The sequence below is a fragment of the Rhinopithecus roxellana genome, chromosome 18 (genome assembly GCF_007565055.1).
Source record: "Rhinopithecus roxellana isolate Shanxi Qingling chromosome 18, ASM756505v1, whole genome shotgun sequence".
In the NCBI taxonomy this organism is placed as follows: domain Eukaryota; kingdom Metazoa; phylum Chordata; class Mammalia; order Primates; family Cercopithecidae; genus Rhinopithecus; species Rhinopithecus roxellana.
Window position 1 is genome coordinate 22,651,152 of NC_044566.1, and position 20,191 is coordinate 22,671,342.

The following is a 20,191-nucleotide window of genomic DNA, read 5'->3' on the forward strand; positions in this document are numbered from 1 at the left end:
TTTCAAAGCCAGCGACAATGGGTTGAGTCCTCTCATCACATCTCTCTGGCCACCAGAAAAACCAGAAAAGATTTTTTTGCTATTAAAGATTCATATGATTGCACTGGACACACAAAGATAACTTAGGAAAACCTCCCCCATCTCAAAGTCTGCAAACAATGACATCTGCTAAGTCCCTTTTGCCCTGCATGGTAGCACATTCACAGGTTTCAAAGATTAGAGCACGCACATATTTAGACAGCACTACTCGACCTACTAACGACACCACGGGACCAACTGGAAGGGTCCTGTATTGTGGCAACAAGTGGCAGGAACTCAGATGTAACTATTGCTGCTGCTGGCATTGGACATTCCTAGAAACACGGAACTTAATGCTGAAGAAACTTTCCATTCTTCCTCTACCCACGTGAAATCGTGTTAGTGTAAATGCTATTAAGTTAGAAGCAATCATGCTCTACGACTATCTTAAGAGAGTAGTGTGAAGTCAGAATTAAAAATACGCCCATTTATGTTGAAATCCTTGGGCTCTCTGACACTACTTTCATGTCCCTAATCAATATATCCCATGGCTGCAACTACCTGGGGCCTTACTGTTTAACCATTTTACACTCTATGTGAATGTTCTTCTCCACAATGTATGTTCTGCTCAACTGTCTTAGCAAGACAGCACGACTGGTTTGGCAGCTTCATCTCAATTAAGCAAATGAATTATTCTAAATGGATCTACCTAAGTAGTTTGATCCTGCCGCCATCTCACATGTTCTGTCTAACGAACAAAGATGTAATAAACAATTTAAGTACATCATTTGGCCACTATATTTAATTCCTTTCATCTTGTAAAGAAAATAACATATTTGTCATTTTAAAAAGCAATGAAATAGAGTGGAAATTTTGTTTTACCTAGTCTTCAAATCAAGGAATTTAATGCAACTTCATTAAAGCCGATTAATATTTTTGGTATATCTACAAAGTCAGGCACCAGGGCCTCAGTAGATGGACCACATTTGTTCATCGCACTCAAAGACGCTAAACTATAATGGAGGTAAAAACCCATAGATTCTACCATCCTAACCCCTCATTTAAACAATAAGGAACTGGATTCCGAAAGGTTTAAATGCAGCTGATTCCACCTTTGATGCATAATCCACCTTCATATCCCCCAAAGTAGAATTCATTAGAAAGATTGGGCTTCTGAGATTAGGGAGGTCAAGGCATTCAGCAGAACACTGACTCTAATTATCTTGGTAATCCAAGAGAGAAAAGTGGTGCAAAAGATATCAAGCACATTAATAATATTAGAGAAGCAATAATAGAAATAGCTAGAGCTCCCTTGTCAGACACATCAGGGCTTTCATCCCAGTCCAGTATGTTAGCTTGTGATCTTCACCAAACTGCTTGACCTTTCTAAGCCTCAGATACCTCATTTGCAAAGCATGGAGACATCATAGCATGGAGTATAAAAATGCAGACTTCTGGCTTCAGAATCACATGAGTTTGAATGTGATTCTGCCATCTTCAAGCTGGGTGATGTTGAGTTCATTCACCTCCTTTAATATTACTCTCACTGATATTGGAATAACACCCGCCTCAAAGGTATTATTAACTCCTTGTTACAAGGAGCAAATGGGGTACATAGAGCACTTAGGGCAGTGTCTGAGTAACAGCAAGCAGTCAGTAAATAGTAACAAGTGTAACTGCAAATTAATTTGATGATGCTTTGTGAAGATTATTAATAAATGCAAACCAATTCCCTCATACATGACAATTGCTATGGTCTGATGTTTATGTCTTCTCAAGACTCGTATGTTGAAATCCTCACTGCCAAGGTGATGGTCTTAAGAAGTGGAGCCTCTGGGAGGTGATTAAGTCATGATTTGGTTTAATGCCCTTGTTATACCAGCCTGAACGAACTATTAAAGCAATGTTGTGACTATCTACATTCTAATAGTAATTGTATATTTTTAAAGTCTCTTTAACCACGAAACCTATCCTCATGCCCCAGTAACTGAATGATTAATTTGTCCTCACTTCACAAAGTAGAAATTTGACTTTGGTAAGGTCCAAATGGTTCAGGATCAAATATTAAAGTAGGAATGAAGAAAGAATTCAAACTCAGTGACCCCTGGCTCTCTATTCACTGCTTTACCTGTTAAATTATATCACCTTGGCAGTTTAACAGTACACTGGAAACATTTTCGAGGAAGAATATTTATACACACAACTCTTGGCACCATAAATATTTGTCTGAATTTATCCTGCTCCAGGCCAATCAACACCTTATGAAACTTGTGATTTAAAAGGCTTGGATTTTTATTCATGCAATGTTAATATAATGGAAAACAATTCAGTATCTCCAGCAGGAATGATTTTACAGGCATTAAGCAGGTGGCAGACTACATAAACTTTACCTTTCTTGACATTTTTAAACAACTAATATAGTTTTAAAGCATGTACATTTTTGTGTCATTTAAATAGGAAACTTATTAATGATAAATAAAAGTTGTAAGAGACATAAATTTGAGGCATTTTGTTTACACTGAGTTAAGGACATATAAACTTTGATAAATGTTAGTGGAAGTTACCAACACACATTCCTTTCATAGCAATGGAAGACCTCTTTGTATAATTCCAAATAACCCTTCTAACTTGTGAAAAATGAATAAGGAACTGGAGTATATAGAACACCAAAGTATAATAACAGCAGAAATAAGTGAGCTTACTCCAGTTTATTTCCGAGTTAAATACTAAGCAATAATTCCAAAAAAGTACATTTCATGAGGCTTATCTTTCATGGCACTTTTCTTCTGACCTAGCCCAAAGAGAATGCCCTCATTTTTTACTACTCATTCCCCCATAACAATTCCCTGGCTTCCTTCCTTACCTGCTGTGCTTTTGTAATGCTGTATTGAATTAGAACTATAATTAGTCAGCATCTACTCATTTAGTCCACAAGTATGTATTTAGCACCAGGTACCATTTGTGATAATAAACAAGAGCACTCTCCCTGCTCTCCAAAAGCTTATAGTCCAGTGGGGAGAACACCAGTTAAGCAGAAGGTTTCAAAACAGTGTGATAGCATCTGAGGCATGTAGTGTGGAAAGGGCTAAGGCTTAGGTAAACAGGGTGTTCTGGAAATGCATGGAGATAATGTAGCTAAATAACTTCAAGGACTCAGATGCTAGACAGAGAGCACCTGTTGAGCAAGGCACTGTGTTGGGACATTGTAAAATATAAATTCAGCCCCTGCTGCCCAGAAAATTCACTGTAATTGGGAAGATGGAGGCCAAAGCTCTCTCCCCTTTTTTCCAGAACCAAACTGCCTCCTAGACATCTTCACTTGGATGTCCCACCAGAGCTAAAACTTATTAGACTCAATGCTTATTTGTTTTCTCCTCCAATCCCCAAACCGGATCCTCACCTCCAACATTCTGTCTTAACAACTGCCCTAACCCATCCAGTTACTAAATTAGAATGAGAAGGAGCATTCCATGGGTCACTTCCTACTTCACCTCTTACTTCACAAGCATAGGACAATGTTTGGGAGGGTGAGTAGTAACAAGACGGGAATAGTTCACAAAGGTTTCATGGGACAAGCTGAAAACTGTAGGCATTATCCTATAGACAATTTTGCCATTCAATCACTGCTAGCACTGCCTTGTCACATAGCTAAATGAAAGAATATATTTATAAGGCACTCTGTGAATTTTCATTAGTGATAAATAGGCTCTGATTAATTTTAATGTCTGGCTGGGAAACAGGGAGAAAATTTGTTAAATCATAAAATGCATTCTAAAGTCAAACATTAATGGGAAGGGATCATTATTTAAATTAAAAAATTCCATGTGTGCATGTGAATATATACATATAAATAGCATATTCTAAAGCCAAATATTAATGGCAATAAAACTTTTTATAAGGAGCATACCAGATAATTCATATCAAATAGTATCTCTTGAAACTAATTATCTCTGTGGACCACAGAGACACAAGTTGAACATCCCTGGTCTGAAAATCTGAAATCCAAAATGTTCCAAAATCCCAAAACTATTTTCGGTAAACACAGCATTACGAGTGGAAAATTTCATACCTGACCTCATGTGATGGGTTGCAGTCAAAATTTTGTTTCATGCACAAAATTATTGCAAATCTTGTGTAAAATTACCTTCAGGCTATGTGTATAAGATGTATATGAAACACAAATAAATTTTGTGTTTAGACTTGGGTCCCATCGCAAAGATTTCTCATTATGTATATGTGTATATTCTAAAATACCCCCAAAAAACCTGAAATCTGAAACACTTCTGGTCCCAAGCATTTGGGATAAGGGATACTCAACCTGTAAAGGCTTATAAGCAAAGTTTTTGCATTGAATAGAACTCCACTGACATCGTGCCTGTGATATTCTTCTACTATGTGACCTGGGTCAAGTCATTTAACCTCTCTGAGTCTCAATATCCTCACTTATAAAATGCATATATACCCAACCTGTCAGGTTTTTATGTGAGCATTAAATAATATAATTGAAGCATAAATATATGGTAATAATTCAACACATTATAACTACAACTAGACTCACTTCAAAGAGAAGCCAAGGAGAAAAATGGCATTTTGCTTAGGAAGAGGTCATTTTAAAGCATCAACTGGCTTTTCAAGGGAGCAGCATTTAATAGCTGTATGACATATTCTAACAAGATGGTGGAAAATGATAAACTAAAAATGATCCAGATGCAAACACTCAGAAATGCTGGATAAAATCCACCTAAATCCACAGTTGAAAGTCCAAGAACAAAAAGTACTCAGGAGTTAAAAACAAAAGACAGTTGAAAAACTAAAGTAGTATACGAATATACTGGCAGCTGTCCTTACTGTGGATGATAGGTGTGGTCAGCTTCCATAAACTTACAGCCTGGGTTTAAATACCGTAAGTGAGAAGAAATGAGGCCTTGGGCCCAAACAGGAGGAGGAAGTTAGAACTAAAACCCCTACCGAAATCTGGAACCTCAAAATATTTCACTATTGATGACAAGTAGACTAAAGCAAAAATATACTCACATACAAAATAACAAGGAAGCTATGTCTCTGCCATGGGCTTAGGTAGGAAAAATAAAAAAAGAGAGAATCTCCCCTGAAAATCAAAAACAACTGACCAGCACCTAGTGTGGGTTTGGGTTCAGAATTCTTCTACTACTTTGTCTAGGAACTCCCAAGCCAAAGTATTAGCAACAATAGCAAAATTATTCCGAGCATTGATAGCCTGTAGGGTATCTGGTAGAAGCAGAAGCAAATCTGCACTGGAGAGTCATGAATTCCACCTAAGCTCACTACATACCTAAAAGTACCCTAAAATTGCAATACTAAAAATATGTTTAAAGTTACTTTTAAATATTCCATATGAGCAATGATTAGCAGGGACAGCCAAAAGGATTAGAATTCCACAAACTTCATATTATAAAAGACTCCGATAAACCCTTTGGAAATGAGCATGTTTAAAATTATTGAAAGAGAAATCAACTTCTAAAAAGAACAAGACATAATGGAAAAAGACTGGCTAGCTTTGAGAAAGAACAGTTCAAACTTGTAACAGTAAAAAATATAATCATAGAAATTAAATCTTAACAGGCAGATGACATAGGAGATAAAACAAAATGTAAGGCACAATTGACAAATCGAAAGATAAGGAAAATACCTAAAATGTATCAAAGAGAGATAAGGAATTACAAAAATAAAAGACAATTTAAGCATCAAAGAAAGCAAAATCAGATGTTCAAATATACAGCTCTTTGGAGTTCTGGATAGTGATAACAGAGGGAATGTAGAAATATTACTCAAAAATATAATGGCTGTGAATGTTACTAATTGTAATGTATTCAGGCTGTCATTCATGAGTTGAAAAGCAAAAGATCCTCTCAAGATTAATAGATGGGTGGGTAGATAATAAATGATAATAGATAAATAGATACATAAGTAGACAGATGATTGATTGATTGATTGATTGATAGGCAAATAATATTGAAGCTGTAGAGTTACAGTCATAGAGAAAGTATTTAAAGAAACCAGAAAAAAAAAAAAGACAGATTATTTACAAGGGATCAACAATAGACTGACAGCAAACTTCTGAACAATAAAAGACAGAAGACATTACATTTAAAAGCGAGAAGAAAGTAAACTGTTAACTTAGATTTCTCTATTTCCATAAGGTAAATAGTTCTATCTACTACTGGAAAAAGTGAACTGTATATTACATTTATTTCTTTGGAGAAACTTTCAATACGGACTATAACCTTATTTGACTACATAACATACATCCTTTTAAAAGGCAAAATAACTGAATAAAAATACAAAACAAGATCCCTTGCAGCTCTATGATTCATCAGTTTGGGGATTTAAAATTCAATACTTCATCTTTGAAGATGCTGATTTCTAAAGTGAGTTATTCTTCCAGGTCCCATGTGCCTCAAAACAAACAAAAACTACGAACAAACAACGAATATGAAATCCCTCCTAGAGAGATTTAATTTAATTTGCACTTAAAATATTATACAAAACCAGCAGTGTACAGTAGTCATCACTAAGTTTTTTGTGGCGTAACTTTAATTGGTTCGAAAATCAAGGGCCACCAGATCTTGCTCTATGTATAACATTGAAAAGTTGGAATTCGTGGATTTCTTACATTTGACCACCAAAAGATACGCCAGCTCTGAGTTATTAGGCTGTGCTGCCCTGTTTAAAAAACAAAAGCAGAAAAGCCAATTACAACATCTTATTATTAAAGACTGTGAGATTTTGACCCTGAAAGGTATTTTTATTTTCCAGCTTGGTGAAATATTCCTAGTGGAATTCACAGGAAGTGGAGAGCCAGCTGGAAAGAAGGGAGCCTTTGAAGTGGCTGTGCCTGTGAGGGACCCTCAGTGTCAAGGGGCTGCAGAGCTCTGATATCCCATGGGTGCCTGAAAGAAGCTTTTTCCTCTGTTGATGAGTTCTCAGTCAGTTAGATATTTTCTGTCTTCACTAATAATTTTCATATTACAAATGTGATTACAGCGGTTTACATTTTTTTCCAAACCAAACAATTGGGTAAATTTCAATATAAACTCTTTCCAGTCTACGCATGTATAAGTATTTTAAACATTCTACATACCTTTAAAAGATACTTGGACTGCCTAATAAATAAGGTTAGCAATCTTAATGACTGCAGTTGAATATGTCTCTTACAAGAATGGAGATAACATTCTTTCATATTGATTAAATCTTTAGCAATTTCCTAACCGTATTCAAATAAAATCTGTATACCCAATAAAATCTGCAGATTAAGAAATTAAACATGTTTATATTGTGTTACCTATTATTTTTCTTTATAAACTACAATGATATCTTTAATTTTATTTTTTTCAAGACATCAAAAAAAGAAAGGAAAAAAAACAATTTTAAAGAATGAAAATAGACCAGGCCTTCCTTCACATCCAGGTTAAACAGATATCTTTGTTCAGAACTACAAACAAATACATAAAACAGCCAAAAATCATCTTACTCACAAGCACCTTCAGACTATTACAAGAATTGAAAGGTAGCCAAAGATTTGTTCTCTGACAAGTACTCAAGTATTCTAACACTAGCATGAAAGGGTACGACAGTTACCCTCACAGGATGATGACTTTTGTTTCGTAAACCATCTTAAACACTAAATTATTAAACTGAAACTTGGTTTTTAAATGATGAAATTAAAGTCACAGGTTCATATCCCAGAAAAGGTGAGTGGGAATAAGCCTGAATTGTGCGAGACCATTGGGTATGCAGCCGTGATTTCAGGGGAAGCAGCATAGACGTTTTTCAGCTTGGGTTTAAGCTTGGAGTGAATTCCATGGCCTCCTTAGGCCTGTGTTGTCTTTCTTATCACTGCCTAGCGATCTCTGCATATAAGGGACAAGGAACAATAATAATAGCTAATGCTTACTGAATACTGAATATAAACTGGCCTTGTTTTAATCATTTTACATATACTACCTCATTTAGTCCTCATAAAAACCCTGAGGTAGGCAGTCTACCTCATGTACAGTTCCGTTCGACAGATAAGAGAAGAAAGGCAGAGCAGGGTTAATTTACTTGCCTGAAAATCACTGTTAGCAAGAGATGGGTGATTTGAATACAGGTACATTTATATATGCACACACAGAACCTGTGCGTGCACGCGTGTGTGTGTGCGAGTCTGTGTGTAAACACAGTAACATAAAACTTACCGTTCTAATCATTTTCAAGTATACAATTCAGTGACATTAAGTGCATTCACAACATTGTACAACCATTACCCCTATCAATTTCCACAACTTTTTCATCATCCCAAACAGAAACTCTCTACCTTTTAAGATGAATTAACCTTTCTCCCTCCCTCAGTCCCACAGCCTGTCTTTTTAACTACTTCCTTCTTTTGAGTAAATGAAGTAAAACTGAATCTCTGTAACAAAAACTGAGAAAGAAACAAACTAAAAATCATTTTGTCATCCCAAATCCTTAATAATGGAAAGTCTGAGGATGTATTTTAGGCAGAATAAAGATAATACCAGGGAGGAGGTCTGAGTATGAGAAGGGATCATAAGCAGAGATATCGTTAAATTTTTTATTAAATCTCAACAATACTGATTGAATAAAATAATAGCATTTAATTTCTGTCTTTAAAGATCAGCAGAATTAAAATATCAGGAAACACCGCATGTAAATTAGAAAGGAAGTAAGAGCAAAGTTAAAGCATTTTAAGGTTCTTGTAATTTTCAGGATGAAGGTAAATGTTTTGATACTTCTAGAAGAATAGACGCGGAACACATAGCTTCTAAACAAGTTGAGGAGAAAAAAGTAAAAGGAAAAAACGACGGCCGGCACTGTGGCTCACGCCTGTAATCCCAGAACTTTGGGAGGCCGAGACGGGTGGATCACAAGGTCAGGAGATCGAGACCATCCTGGCTAACACGGTGAAACCCCGTCTCTACTAAAAATACAAAAAATTAGCCGAGCGTGGTGGCGGGCGCCTGTAGTCCCAGCTACTTGGGAGGCTGAGGCAGGAGAATGGTGTGAACCCGGGAGGTGGAGCTTGCAGTGAGCCGAGATCACTCCACTGCACTCCAGCCTGGGCGACAGAGTGAGACTCCGTCTCTAAATAAATACACAAAAAATGAAAGAAACACACACACACATAACAGAAAATACTTGACATAGGTATATTGATGCATAGAGTATAATATATATATTGAAATGCCTACCTTAGAGAAGTAGAAATGTTCAACATTAATAAGTTTAGTGAGCAACCCAGAAATTTAGAAAAAGAACAGAAAACCAAAAACAAAGAAAATAAGAGGAAAGAAATATTAAAAGTAAAATCATAACAATGAGAAGCGAAAACATACAATAGAGAGAATCAGCAATGCCAAAAATTAAGCCTTTGGACAGATTAATAATACAGAAAGACTTCTGGCTAGATCAATTGAAAGACAAATAGAAGACACAAAATAAAAAATATTTGTAATAAAAAAGAGACATTACAGTACATGCTACAGAGATTTTAAAAAGGCGACAAGTTTTTAGGGGCAACAGTAATGTCAAATATCTTGAAAATGTCGTCAAAATAGATATATCCTTTAAAAATACAAATTCCAAAATTTACTCAAAGAGCAGGTAAAAGTTTAGTAGTCTTAGAGCCATTAAAGAAATTAGTCAGCAGTTAAATATCTTCTCCAAAGGAGAACACTAGGTCCAAATGGCTTTGTAGCAGATAATTTCAATCCTACACAAGTTTTCAGAGAATAGAAAAGTAATAGTCTCCTCAATACATTTCTAATGTAGTTCTCAAGCTTGAGATGGAGCGCTCAAGCTGTGATACCAAGGAAAAACAAGGAAAACAGCACTTATCAATCTTACTTATAAGCATAAATTCAACAAATTGAGCACAGCATTGTTTAAAAGTATATATATGTCAAGACCCAGCTGGAATTATTTCAGAAACATAGGATTGAATTAATAATAATAAAGTATTAAAATCAGTTACTACTCTAAAAGAATAAAAAAGAAAAATTTTGTTATTACCCCAATGGTTACAAAAAAAGGGGGTTGATGAAATTCAGTATCACCCATAAAAAATCCAAGCAAGGAGACAAACAAGAAAATGGCAAGAGAGAAATTTCCTAACCTGAAAAAGAACATGTATAAAAATAGCATTAAAATAAATGCCACACTTAATGGCAAAACATTGAGAATATTTACTTTAAGATAAAGCAGCTTAATGTCAAAGATATTCATTATTATCACTTCCACGGCAAAAAGGTAAAACAAAATAAAATTGCATCCATACTTTGTATCATACATAGACATTAACTTTAAATTGATTCAAGACTAAAATTTAGTTGTTGAAGACAGTTTATCTTCATGATTTCAGAATTGGGAAAGATTTCCTAAGACCCTGAAAGTTCCAACTATAAAGAAAAATATTAATAAACACAACTTCATTAAAACTTCAAACTTTTGGTCATCGAAAGATACTATAAAAGCAATAAAGAGCCATATAGTAGAAAAATCTTTGCTCCATGTATAAGTGACCAAGAATTAGTATTCATATATAAAAAGAACTTCTATACGTTAATATGAAAAAGAAAATCCACTAAAAACATGGGCAAAAGACCTCTTCTGAAGTTTCAAGCACAATCATGGAAGGAATCACACTTTATTGTGTAATCATGATGTCACCTGGTCTCCTCACTACTTAAAATCTAAATAAGATTAATTCAAACACCCAAATGCATGGATTGTGGAAATTCAAAATCTTCCCTAATTATATTCAGATTCCTGGGAATGGAGAAGGTGGAGGTGTGCCTTAAATTCTCATAATCTCTTCTGATATGGTTTTCTTCCTCAGGTTGAATTTTTTACCCCTGCCCTGTGTCTCATGCCTATTTTTATATTTTCATCCTGGGGTCATCCCAAATATAGAACAAAGGTCCCTCTTCTATCCCATCTCCCAAAAGCTACAAAAATCAAGCCTATTAAGTGTAACAAAACTTCTACTGGAGATTTGGGGATCCCAAGGAGGGACAGATTTATGCCATGAAGCACTCCAGGCTTTAACCTTTCTGGCATCTCTGACACCCACCTCACTTCCAACACTACTTCTCTGGTCCTACCCTCTCTTCTCCACCTGGCTCACAGAAGCAGAACTGTTCCTTCCTTACTTTCATTCCTGCCAACACCCATTCCCTCAGGGTCTCCCTGTCCTAGTGAATGTTGCATAAACAAAACAATACCGCCGGGAAAGGAGTTCCGGAGGCAGCTGATAAGATAACATAATTTCGCCCTGCTGCATTTAAAAGAAACAGAAATATGCCAGGATTTGTAATAAGTAATGATTGTTGTAAAGATATCTCATACACTGAGAATTTTGAGAGCACTCACATCTGTTGAAAATTGATTTGAGGCCGGGCGCGGTGTGGCTTACGCCAGTAATCCCAGCACTTTGGGAGGCCGAGGAGGGCTGATCACGAGGGCAGGAGATGGAGACCACGGTAGCCGGGCGAGGTGGCGGGCGCCTGTAGTCCCAGCTACTCGGGAGGCTGAGGCAGGAGAATGACGTAACCCGGGGGGCGGAGCTTGCATGAGCCGAGATGGCGCCACTGCACTCCAGCCTGGGAGACAGAATGAGACTTCGTCTCAAAAAAAAAAAAAAAGAAAATTGATTTGAAAGTTAAGTTTTATTAAATTGCACCTCTGCATGCTTCACTTTTGACTGCATTTTAGCAAATTATCATTTGTCCAGACATACGTTTTTAATGTCGTGTCTAATTCTTCTATAACTTTCAACCAGTCCGCCTATCAGTATATCATATAACTAAGGTGGTTTATTTTAGATTAGAAATCTGCTTTACTTTTCAACAGTGTTTAACACTCTCTGTTTTATGCAAACTTTATCAAGAATATTTTTTCCATTAAAGAACATCTACATTTTAGGGTCAGCTGATGACTAGAATATTTTACAAGTAATTTTTAAAGCTGATTTTTTAAAATAAAACATACTCCATAAACAAATATCTTAAATCCATTTTCTGCATCCCCACCCCGAGCAATTGTCATGAATATGACATCTAGCTTGGGTGCCACTAACTGTTCTTCTCCAAATAACAAACAGCTAGTTAGGATCGGAAGTGGTGACCAAAGTGGTTCCCGACTCATGACTGTGATTGACAAGTTTCCTAAGCCACTTCCTCTTCAGGTTATAATGTCTCTCGGTTTTGTGACTTTTTTTTTTATCTCACACAGCGTTGAAAATTATTCACAAAATTAATTGACATTTCATTGATAAAAAAAGAAGAGCCAACTACCTAATAACAATTAAAAAGTATTAACATTATTAACACATGGAACAAAGCTTAACACACTCTTTTATTCCTTCAGTATCCCTCCTCTTCTTTGAATATTATCACTTTCTCCTCTTAGGCTTCCATATTTAAGAATTGACAGCTAGCAAAACGCACACATAAGTGTTTCTTTCCACAGTTCTCTAGGACTTCTCAAGCAGTTTTCACTTCACCATAATGACGTTTACAAATGTGACATGGAAACTTGGTTGGCAGTTCAAAGGAAAATTGATTTTTTTACTATGAGATTTTAAAACTTCACTTTATGAGGAGATTTTAACACCATCCATGTAGAGGGACGAAATCGCTACAGCCTAACAAGGTCCATAACAGTTACTTCTGACAAAACAAAAACAAGACCTCCTTGTCACCTTGTTTCACAGCTGCCAGGGTAATCATAAACCAAACTACTCGAGGTTTAGTTTGGAGGAACAAGACGGCTAACCTAAAATAAATAATTAAAAATTAAGCCTCCAGCAATCCATTTTGAAAATTTCAAGTCTTCTAAATTCTAGTTAGGCGGGAAATATATTAAGAAGTCATGACCCTGGTAGAAATCAGGATTTCATTTCTTGACAGAAAAGTAGATGATAATAGAAAAACTGAATCTTAAAGTGAAAAAAGTAAATCTCTCTTTTTCAAATATTTTAGCTTTATTTGTCTTTTTTTCTTAGCAGGTATCTTATCTAAGAATACAGAAAAAGGAGATTTGGAAACTACATATGAATACAGTTAAGACAATAGTTTACCTCTTTCAGGATCTGAAAATGGCCCCTGACATTGGATGCAGCGGTCATGCGAAGAATACATATGTATTTTTATTTTCCGTGAAACACATATATATTTATATCTTATATTAAAATAACTATATTTACAATTGTTACTAATTTTTTAATCTTAAAAATAGCCATGAATTTAGAAATGAATTCTATGATTTGCAACTAAATACTTTCAGTTTTCCAAAAGTATAATTGTTCTGAAAAGGCTATCTACTGTATAATATCAGCTAGATGGCATTCTGGAAAAGGCAAAAGTATGAAGACAGTAAGACGAGCAGTAGTTGGCAGGGGCTGGGAGGAGGGAGAGGGAGAGACACATATATCCATAGATGAAGCACAGAGAATATTTAAGGTGATACTGTATGATACTTTAATGGTTACTATATGGCGTTATGCATTTGTCAAAACCCATAGAACATACAACACCAAGGGTGAACCCTAATGGAGATTATAGACTTTGGGTGATAAAGAAATATAAATATATGTTCATCAATTGTGACAAATGTACCATCTGGTGAGGGTCCTTGACGATGGGGAAGGCTGTGCATTTGCAGGGACAGGGAGTTAAATATGAACTCTGTAGTTTCTGCTCAATTTTGCTGGGAATATAAAAGTGCTCTAAAAAATAGAAAAGTATAGTTGGCAACTAAGATAACAACATGGTAAGAGATGGCAGTTACTGCTCTACCAAACCTCACATTAAGGAATCAAGAGTAATAGCAATAAATATTTTAAGAGGAACTATATATGACACTTCAGGAATAAAGGGTAGCCTCAAACGGAAATTCTTGTACAAAAACTTCATAACCATTTGATTGCATGCAAAACAAGAGCACTATAAAGGGGTACACATCTACACATATTCTGTTGTAAGAATAGAGGTTGCAAAAGAAGTGGGGCTTGTTCAGTGTGTTCAAGTTGCGAACAGATCTGTGCTTTAGCAACAAGACTTCCTCAACTGAAAATAGAACTTTTGAGTTCAAGTTTGATCTATTCCTTTTTTCAATGATGCTGAGTCATTTCCTCTCTTGAGTCTTTCTCTGAAAAGCCAAAACTTTGAAGGGCTCAAAAAAATGAGACTTCAGGTTGTCTGAGCCTTTCAGAACGTGCATGCTGTTCCAACACTCATCTGCATTTAGAAAAGAGTATCAGCCCTGTTTGATTCGTTCTTGTGGAATGAGCCCATAATCCAGATTCATTTTTTTTTCAACTTTTGCACTCATTTTTAAGATTATTTTCATGACACCCTCTTTACATAGCCATTTTAGGAATTACCATCTCTGTTGTAAGGACCAAAAGCAAGGGTGTTAGCAACAACATCATCTGACTTGCCACCTAATGCCAAAGGACTATGTGGAAAATTAAAATTGGTGGCCACACTTATTTTGAGTCCCTGTGTATAAAAACATGGTAGCTTTTTCTTAGGTAGACAGCTTAAATTTTCATACATCCTCTCCATGATATTTCCTCAAAGAAATGCTCCGATATGCAGGAATTGTTTGCTACTTAATCTGTGCTGTCTTCCTTAGTATTCTGTACCCCCAAAATCTCTAAATAAGTTACTTTAAAGAAAAGAAAAAACTCAAAAAACAGACATTTTACCTTGTGTATTTATACCTCTAAGCTTTCTTGTGTATGTAATGGCCTTTCAAGTCAACATAGAATGGAGATAAATTTAGAAGACTTTTTATTTCTAAAGAGATAATTACGGCCAGGCACAGCACTTTGGGAGGCCAAGGCGGGAGGATCACCTGAGGTCAGGAGTTCGAGACCAGACTGGACAGCATGCTGAAACCCCATCTCTACTAAAAATTCAAAAATTAGCCAAGCATGGTGGCATATGCCTGTAATCTCAGCTACTCTGGAGGCTGAGGCAGGAGAATTGCTTGAACCCAGGAGGTGGAGGTTGCAGTGAGCCGAGATCGTGCCACTGCACTCCAGCCTGGTCAACAGAGTAAGACTCTCTCTCTCAAAAAAAAGAGCTAATTACAAAAAGAGAATAAGCCGAGCATCTCCTAATTTTCTCTGGGATTCAGAGATAGTTGGTATATACCTATGAATATTTTCAGAGATGTTTAATTGGACTAGAGTTCTGAAAAACTTGGATGCCTAAAAGGCCAAGACTAGAGAAATGCCATAAAGTGAATGAGGAATTTGACTGAATAGAAAAAGAAATTGTATATCCTATGAGGGTAAATCTAATTTATAAGTGAGAAGTACTCAACAATGGCAGGTCCAAGTTCAGTTGGATCTCCTTTCTTCAAGATTTCTAACTATTGCACATAGACAGAAGAATGCTGCTTGTGAAACATTACTCAGTGAAAAAAATACACATACCCTTAATAGAAAGAGCACTTTGAAAATTATGTAATTTTCATAAGAGCTTCATAAATACCTCATCCTGTGATTTACAAAAGCACAAAAGGATCTAATGTCCTCTAGCCCAGTAGAAAGCAAGCTGACCTAAAGTTTACTATATAATATAAAATGTACATATAATTTCCTCTCTCCATTTCTGGTTGGCCAAGCTTTAAACAAGCTGCAAAGCCACTCAGTTCTACAAAAGAATATGCCTAAAATAAATGCTTCTATGTTTCCATGTATTCAAATATTTTAGGAAAAATAAATAAATAATAGAAACAAATTATGTTTATCTGAGGACAGCAGCGCTGACAAGAGCAGGGGTACATTGATGATCAAGATTCTCTTCCTATCGCCTACAATTATGATGGATGGCGGAGCTAAACCACAAATCAAAGAGATACAATGCACTTTTCAGTATTTTTAAAAGTTATTCATCCCACTCTTTAAATTCCGAAAATGACAGAACATTTATTCTTTCATGAGATTATATTCACTGTGAAAATTCTCAAAGAAAAATAGTTCTTTGTTGCTATTGAAAATGCTACTAGATGTATGTCAGTTTTCCCACTTCCCGTTTTCGTGGGACTTAGTTTATGTGCCTCCCGGATTCCTTACTGTCCTGAACTCTGCTTTTTAGTGAAGCCAGAAAAGACATTCAAAGAATAGATTCTAGGTCCCGTTGTTTTATTGTATTATAGAAAACAAAACAGGATAATTCAACTCGTTACAAATCCCAGAAGTGGATCTCCCTTGCTAGAGGAGAGGTCGCCCCGAAGGATGTGATGAAATAGAGGTTTGTCCCCCTGACCCCGTTTTTATTACATCAGCTCTGCTTTTGTTTCACTTACTGGGTTTCCATGTTTTTGCTTAAGGAATGGATTCAGCTGCATCCAGCTTTTAAAGCTACTCTCTAAGAGAATTTGATCACCGCGTTTAAGCACATTTGGTCTGATGCTTTATTTTTATATATATTTCTGCTGAGGAAAACAACAGTTGCTAGGTTGGCAATAGAAGTCAGGGGACTAAGTGAAAGAGTATGAATGATCTACAATTTGCTAAATAGCTCAAAGTATTCATAGAGAAATTACAAAAATAGCAGGTGTAGACTGGGGAAACCCTCGACATCATTATAAAAAAGAAATGTCCTCATTGTCACTTTTGTAAGCCTGTTCTCTAGCTCCCCTTCTATTCACACAGGTCTTGATACCCACTATTTTGTATTTTCCCTTCTCAACCTTACACTCTTATACCAGTAGCTTACCTTATCTCAATCTGTTAGTATGTTGCTTTCTACACTGGGAAAGCCTTATTTTTAAGGCATTGTCCTCCGTTAATTAAAGGCAAAGGAGCATAATTTTCAGACATAGAAGAGATAAAATTCCTCTGAATTGAACTTTTAAGGAAGATTAACTTCGATACACTTTGCAAAGACTCAACGTATAAAATATATCCGTTTATTTTTTAACAAATATTTGTTGTGCTTTTACTGAGATCCACATAGTCCTTTAAAAGAACACTCCAAGGAAACTTAAAATTGCAAGGTGGAAGTAGGACTAGTGCAGGTGTGGCTTTCAGCCTTATAAACCCAGAATCTCAATTTCATCAGTTTACTCAGAAGCAGAGGGGCTTTATAAATGTAGAGCAAAGATCACGGGATTCTGAGTCCAAGACATAGGTTTGAGTTCCTGCTGCACAGCTTATTAGCTGTTTGTGTTCTTAAGCAAGTGACTTAATCCCCTAAGGAAAAAAATAAAAGTTGAGAAATAATAGTTGTCTTGCAGGATTGTTGTGAAGATTAGATGAAATGGTGCATACAAAAGGGTTTTATATACTGTCCTAGGTTAAACACGTGTTGGTTAGATTTGCCTCTAGCTTGAGAGAGACTCCCCAAAGAAAAGGACTTCTACGTGCCAGTAGGCACCCAGCAGGGATTCCCTGTGGGCAACCTTTGAAGGCTGATAAGCATCTCTAACAGCTGCATAAGAGAATACAGGGACCAGCCAGAGGGCAAGGGTCATGCCCTTTGCCCTTTTGCTCTCAGCTCAAAGGACATCTGCCAAAGATCCCCTGCAGGGAAATTTAACTCTAAGGAGAGAGGCCCAGCAAACATTTTAAGAGATCTTTACATGTTCTCTTATAGACCTATCCCTCCCTTTGCACACATAGTGTCTTGCCTGTGTCTTCCATCACCTGCTGAATTTAACATCCTCTAATACTCAGTAAAAGCCTCCATATTTATCAGACCCCATCTAGATTCTTCAGAGTTGTTCAGATTTCTCTCTCTTCAGCATCTGCAGAGAACCCATTCTTGGCAACCTCCAACCCCTATCCCCTAACACAGAGCTTTTTTAAAGCAGGAATTGTGGGTTCATCTCTGATCACTAAAGGTTATTCTACTCTGCAGTTTCTCTGAGACAACTGCTAAGGATACTCTCCTTTGAACCTGGAGTTCTCAAATGTAGTCCTTGTCCATAGCTAAACTGTATCAGAATCACCTGAGATATTTTTTAAATTAAAGATACCTTGGTCTTTGCAATTTTGCTTCACTAGTTTTAAAGTAAGACCCTAGGGACTATATCAAAAATGTTTAAAGTAGTAACAATTTTAAAACTCCCCAAGTAATTCTGATGCAGTTTATCCATGGACTGGCATTTGGACCCACTGACATCAATGGCTGTAATTATCTTGATGAGGTTTAAATATTAAAATAACAACTTAGTGTTATTAAAATGTTTACAAATGCCTTCTTAGAATGGGTGAATTTTATTATTTTTTCTTTAGTGTGTGATTTCTGCAGTTAGCTATCTTTCATATTATATATTGAATATTCATTACCAATTTCATTAAGAGTTCCTGTTTCTGACTTTGTTTTCAAATTGTCTAGTGTTTCTTACTACAGATTCAAAATGCCTATTGTGGTTGTGAGAGTTGTATACCTTCCACTCACAAAATTGACCTAGAAATTCATTATCAGAATAACTGCATAAATGCTAGACAAGAAGCATGAATCTATTTCTTTCAGAAAAGAACCTCTTACATCTACTGACTGCTTCTCTGCTGAGATTCTGGCACTGGCATCTTTATAGAAGAATAAATAAATGTTTCAATGTAAGCAATAAGCGATCTCGCGACAATAAAGAAGCCAACGAACGAAAACTCAGAAAGTTCTTTTGACACTCAGAGCTGATTTCCTCAATCACATTGGTTTTGAAAACAGAGAAATATATGCAGTATAACATTTAGAAGAGTGACTTTTTAAAACAAACCTGCCATATGTCACACACCCAAATAATTGTTGACCCCTTATAATACTTTTTATAATATTGGTTTTTATTGGTGGCTTTAGACATTTTTTTCATTGTTACTTCTATAGAATCAGGGATCTCTTCTGAAAACTAAAATAAAATGACTTGAAAAATAAAATATAACAAATTGTGTTGATAACAGATTTGAGTTTTGAAAACAGCTAGGAGATATATGGCTTCAAGTCTGATGAAACGTTGGGGAAAAAATATGATTATATAGTAAAAATAATGTTTGGTCTAATTTTAATTTAGTTTTGAAGCCAATTGCCAAAGTTTATTTCTAAAAAGTTTCAGAAAATAATACTACCAACTGAGCAAGAATAAAGCTTCCCATTTTGTAATCTGATTTTGACAATATTTATTTGGATGTTTATCTGCTAGAAGGTATGTTTATGTGCTAGAAGGTGAGTAAAGTCAATAATGTTTCATAAAATTTGAGATAAATTATTAGTTTAATATTGGGCTTTTTAGCTACTTTAAACATTTATATAATTTCAAAATTAAGCATATCTTTTAAAAAAAGAAAAGAAACAGCTTTCCCCATTTGCATAAGTATAGCCAGAGCAACAGATGGCCACTGTCTGTTCTTCTCCCAGTCCTCTTCTCTACTTAGAATTTTTGTAGTGTTCAAAGCAGTTCTTCATTTGAGAGCAAGAATTTAGAAAAAGGAATATTCAAGGTGCTAACGAAAAGAACTACTTTCATGGAAAGCAGAAAGTTCTTGGCATGATAAAAATAAGCTCCTTAAGAGGCTCAGGAAACAGCATGGCATTTGAGGTGTATTATTGTTGGATGCACAAAGTGTGCATGAGATGTGGATAGTGGAAACGTGAAGGTGGGGAGGAACTGAGACCCTCTCCAGTCTCTGGATCCTATCCAACTTTGAGCAAAACTGAAAAGCAGACTAAAGCTTGTATGTGAAGCTCCTCTTTTCCCTGTTTAACGATCACATCCCATCTCCCAGTGACCCTTACTAAAATATTAGCTAATAATTCTTAAGGAATACAAAGGAATCAACCCCAGCAAATTAGGCAATAAGTGAGCTGGGGATAAAAATGTTACCCCCTCAGTATGGGAATAATTTCACTACTGCCCCTTAAAGGCAGTCTTGAGATTGAGATTGTTATTTTATTTTCTCTTGTTAGATATTACCCTGGAAGTATATTTGTGCCTTCCTGTGAGGTTCTTAAGGAGAAAACAGTGTTCCGAATCCAGAGAGAGAAAGCTGTGATGTCAAATCTGTGGCCCTTTCCTGACTTGGGAAGATGATACTATACAGAGAGGGCTTAATCCTCACTATCCAGGTTCACACCAGGCAGTGGCCACCGATTCTGCCTCACTGTGGTGTTTACTTATC

General features: G+C 36.1%; 1 long non-coding RNA gene across 1 annotated transcript in view; it reads right to left on the reverse strand.

Moving 5' to 3' along the window:
* The window catches only part of LOC104677770, an 86,313-nt gene extending 75,116 nt beyond the window's left edge, over positions 1 to 11,197 (reverse strand). The window contains exon 1 of the long non-coding RNA XR_750092.1: positions 11,129 to 11,197. This is a non-coding gene — a long non-coding RNA (uncharacterized LOC104677770). The remainder of the gene's footprint in view (positions 1 to 11,128) is intronic.
* Between the last annotated feature and the right edge of the window lie 8,994 nt (positions 11,198 to 20,191).